We start from the raw sequence: 4,904 nt of genomic DNA, 5'->3' as shown, positions 1-4,904 counted from the left end.
CATTAAAGTGTTGTATACATCCTATATCACACTAGCAAGTGGAATATTCATGTCCTCAGAAATAGTATGGGGCTTGACTGCCCTACTAGAGAGTTGTGTCAATCCTAGATCGTATTAGTGATAAGTAGAGGAAATGTACAATTGAGATACAATATACTTCATTTCTAAAAGGACTACATTCATGTCTCTTATGATATATTTTTTAGATGATCTGAGAGTCAAGCATGGTTGAGATTCTTCCTTTCAATATATTGGAGGTGACACGACCAAAAGATTGATATCTTCTCCCAAGTGCAGAAATGTCAAAGTAAAAAATAACCTGGCAAGACCAGGGTCGAACCACAGGGAGGTTAATTGTATAAATTATAGATAATTATAATATAACAACAGCAATAACAACAACAACAACAACAATAGTAACAGTAATAATAACAATAATAAAAATAAAAATAGTAGTAGTAGTAGAAGAAGAAGAAGAAGAAGTTGATAAAAACTTTAAGATGGAATTAACGTAAGGATTAAACAATGATAATAATAACTGTTAAGGTTAGAGAATCCACTAATGGTATGTCAAACAAGTATAGTATAAATTCTTATTACTCAAATGAAAACTACACACAAAGAAGGTTCCAATTAGATTATAAATTATTAACATGATTACATTAGTTATCTTATTCAAATAATGTTAATACTTATAAATATTGTCAGGCATTCATGCTTATAACTTATGTTAACAACAAATCAAGTTCCTTTCATAGCTTAAGTGTCAGTTATACAATATAGTATGGGCCATGAAAGTGCCAAACATTTAATGTACCAAGTGTTATACAACATAAATCTAGGTTATTCATTTAACAAGCAAAGTATTAAAGAGTGAACAAGATAACAAATACAAAGCATATTACTATCAAACATTAAAATCCATGTTAAGTTTACACTATACTTATTCTTACACCATTAGTGTAACCTTTTCACCTTGAAATAATAAACCTAACTAAACATAATAAAAAAAAGAAAAATAAATAAATAAAATAAGAACATAAATAAGATATAAGGTAATTAAGTAAAGGAAAGGAAATGAAAGGCATAAACAAGATATTAATGAAAGCAAAACATAAACATTATAAAAATACAAAGAGAGAAAGCAACAGCATGATCTTGATCTAGAGACCAAGATACCTAAATATATGGCAAATGCCTCCTTTTATAGGCCAAAATTGGAAACTATTGATTTGATGACTAATTGATGAGTGGGTGACAAACACTTAACTTGGTGACAATCTTTATCTACTTTTGTTTGCCCAAAACGTTATTGATAACATCAGAATTGGAACCACTTAATGAAAGTGGTAGGAAATTGTCTCAGCTTTCCAGGAAAAAATATGAAAGTTGTAGGCAATTGTCTCAGCTTTCTTGTGTAAAAATTTCAGCTCATTTGGACTTCTAGAACTCTAGATATGGCCAAAATACCGAACAGTGCTCGGGCTGGAAGACAGATTCGGGCTTCTTTGTTGTTGCTACTATTTGGACTTGATAATGGCCTTTTTAGATCTTGGGCTCCATATGAAAGTTGTAGGCCTATGTCTTACCTTTCCATCCATATAAATTGGACCTAAATCTGAGATCTGTAGCTCCAGATATGACCCAATTACCGAACAGTGTTCCGGTTTGGATTGCACCGACATCTCTTTTCTAAGTTTGGCCATCTCTTTATCCTTGCAATTTAAGTTCTTCAAGTCATCAATCAATCCTTTCATTTATGTGATAGGCCTGCATTAAAAATAGACATTTACCATAAATTATAGGTATCTTATATTATTAGATACATTATTATAAAACATATTTTAGTTAAGGAGTTATTGATACTTCAAGTGCAAAATGATGATGTAAAACCATGATAAAAATGCACTTTTAAGTACTAATCACACCCCCCAACCAGCTTATTACTAGTCCCTAGTAATCAAAGCGTTAAAATAGAAAACAAATTTGCAAATTTCACAAAGCAAGGTATTCATCATTTAACTTCCATTAGTCTATCCAGATAAACAAACTCTCATTAAATTTATATATCTGCTCAATACCTCTTAACAAGATATTAATAAACCTTTCTTTTGTGCTCAATGTATCAACACATAATTATGGGGCTTTTCTTGGAAGAAAACAAAATTTTTGTTCTAATGTTTAAGGTTAACTTCCTTGGGTTGGGATTACTATTTTTGTCTTTTTTTTTTCTTTTTTTTTTTTTAACTCTATATACATATACTTTAAAAACATCATGCATCTTTAACCCATGTAACGAGCTTTCAGCTAATGACTCCCAGACCAGTTGGTCTTAGGGCATTAGGTGTTAAGACACCCCTACGAGCTTAGTAACTCGGGTCGCAGATACTGATATGTAGATAGTGCAATGTTTGATTCCCTTAAGCTTTTCTCCTCAACCCATGTAACAAGCATTGGGCCAATAGCTCCCAAGTTAGTTGACTTTAGGGTATTAGGTGTTAAAACACCCCTTTGGGCTTAATTGCTTAGGTTAGGGAGGCTACGAAATCAAACTTATCTACATTTTTATTATCATCATTTTTTTTGCTTTTTTTTTGTTTTTTTGTTTTTTTTAAATTATATACTATCCATTTCCCTTAGTTGTTACCTTTAACAAAATAACATAAATAATATAATAATCCAATATGCAAATCATAATCATATGTTAAAGTGTGTGTGTGTGTGTGTGTGAAAATTAAAGTTTAAAAATACATGTTAAATGAGTATATGAGCAGAATTAAGTGATAATAATATGAGAGTTTGTAAACCTGAATATTTCAAGAAGTTTTATGATAGACCTTATTAAGAATGGTTACAAAGATGCATCTCAAGAGTCACTTTAACAAAAGAGCTCCTTTACTCTACCATCATAGTAACAATAATTTTGCACATGCTTTATGAAATAGAAAACATAGTTAGTTAATTTTTTTTGTCAACTACTACCCTCTCCCCCCAACCAAAATGAGACATTGTCCTCAATATCCTAAAGTAGAAAGATAGAGTATAGAAGACATCATTTGAAATAATAAACATTGACAAACCTGAAACACACTTAAACAAATATAAGAAACAATAAAACACAATAATAAAAGCAAAAGACACAAAGATTAACAAATGAAGACTCAAATCTAATCTAAGCTTTTTACGGCTTTCCTTAGATGACCAATTTATGTAACTCATAGAGAGATCAATTACAGGAATGAAAGTTTATAGTTGGTCAATCAATTGTTCAGCTATAGCTGTAGAGATTATGATTTGTCATGCAGAAGATGATAGAAATTCCTGTTCCACAACATGATCAAAAAATGACAACTTATCATAATAACTATTAACATTTAACAGACCTATGGGTTTATGATAAATGTACAGTTGGGCCCAAGAGGAGATATGAAAGATCTCTTCTAATGTGCCTAGACTATCTGGTAAGGCAATGAAGGTATCAGCATGGTTAAACATTGCATTTATTTGAGCAGACATTGTGGAGACGTGTAGTTCCTCTCCAATTATTTTTCCAATGATGTCCCCTTGTGCTAAAGCTTCGAGGATGACCCCTAAAACTTGATAACTTTCTAAAAATACAACTATTGACACACCTCCTATTAACCTAAAACCGCCTCCCTCATACACTAAATGAATCTTTCTCTCAACTAGCACTAGACCAAGATGATTTGCTGATTCTAAAAACTCCTTTTATTTCCCAAGACTAGATCCACCAAAAACATAAATATTTCTTATATAATGACTTGAGGAACTTGTCATTTCTACACACTTCTATATTTGTTAAATGTATGGGTTAAGTAGAAATGAAAGGAAAGAAGAGAGGATTTTATAGATGAGAAATTAAAAAAGCAATCATACCACCTATTTATAGGCTAGCTGGAGTTTCACACACACACTCTCTCATTTTATTTATTTATTTATTTATTTTTGAAAAAGCATGTATATTTACAGGTAGTTATGATTGTGGCTCACATCTTCCTTTGGTTTTATGTCCAAAAATGGCTTAAATGCCCTCTATGTGTCGGGGATAGGCTTCCCATCTAGTTTTCTTGAAAACTGGCAAACAGGGTCTTTTTTAGTTAGATTCTCAAGACTATGCCAAGCATGTTCTCTATAAAAATAGGTTCATAATTCATGAATTGCATGACGCTTATCTCCATTATGATGAGACTTAAGAGTTAATAGAAAATTATCTAAAGACTCTCTGTGTTTTAAAATAAATCCCATCTTTTGATAATTTTCACATGTTTTGCGAAATGCATGTGATTCCTTGAATATGGTGGGCTAGTAAAATCCACTCTATAAGATTTTTGGAATCCTTTTTTTACGAGAAATGATCCCTACGTGCCTTAGAGTGAAAAACTTTAATGACATTATTTACCTCATTGTCGGGAATGCATCTTGGAAATATTTGATTAGGACAATAATTGAATAAGCAAGGGTCATCCAAATAAAAATTTTACACGTCGCTTAAAATTTTTCTTTTATCTTGGTTATCCAAATGAGCTGGCAAAAATCTTAAAGCAAGAAAATTGATATTTTTAGCAAATCAAGGCATTGAATTAAGAGAAAGTAAAGATTTATTAGGAAAGTAATCATCGATTGGTGTAATGTCGGGTGTCAAATCTATTGTCACTTTTGATAAAAGATCCGCATCAATTTTTTTGGTGCCTTTTTCATCCTTGATTTCTTCCCGATTGGTCATAGTATGAGGAAATGGAAGTGCTGGCGGGGAATCAGTCTTTTCTTTGCAATGTTCATATTCAACCATTTCCTTACCTTTAGAGATTGATTCATCATCTTTCTCATAAGGTTCAAAACTTGGTTTTTGAATAACCTTACCACTACAAAGAGTGATGACTGAT

Source organism: Populus euphratica, unplaced genomic scaffold (assembly GCF_000495115.2).
Source record: "Populus euphratica unplaced genomic scaffold, PopEup_1.0 scaffold167.1, whole genome shotgun sequence".
Taxonomy (NCBI): domain Eukaryota; kingdom Viridiplantae; phylum Streptophyta; class Magnoliopsida; order Malpighiales; family Salicaceae; genus Populus; species Populus euphratica.
This window is presented reverse-complemented; position numbering follows the sequence as displayed.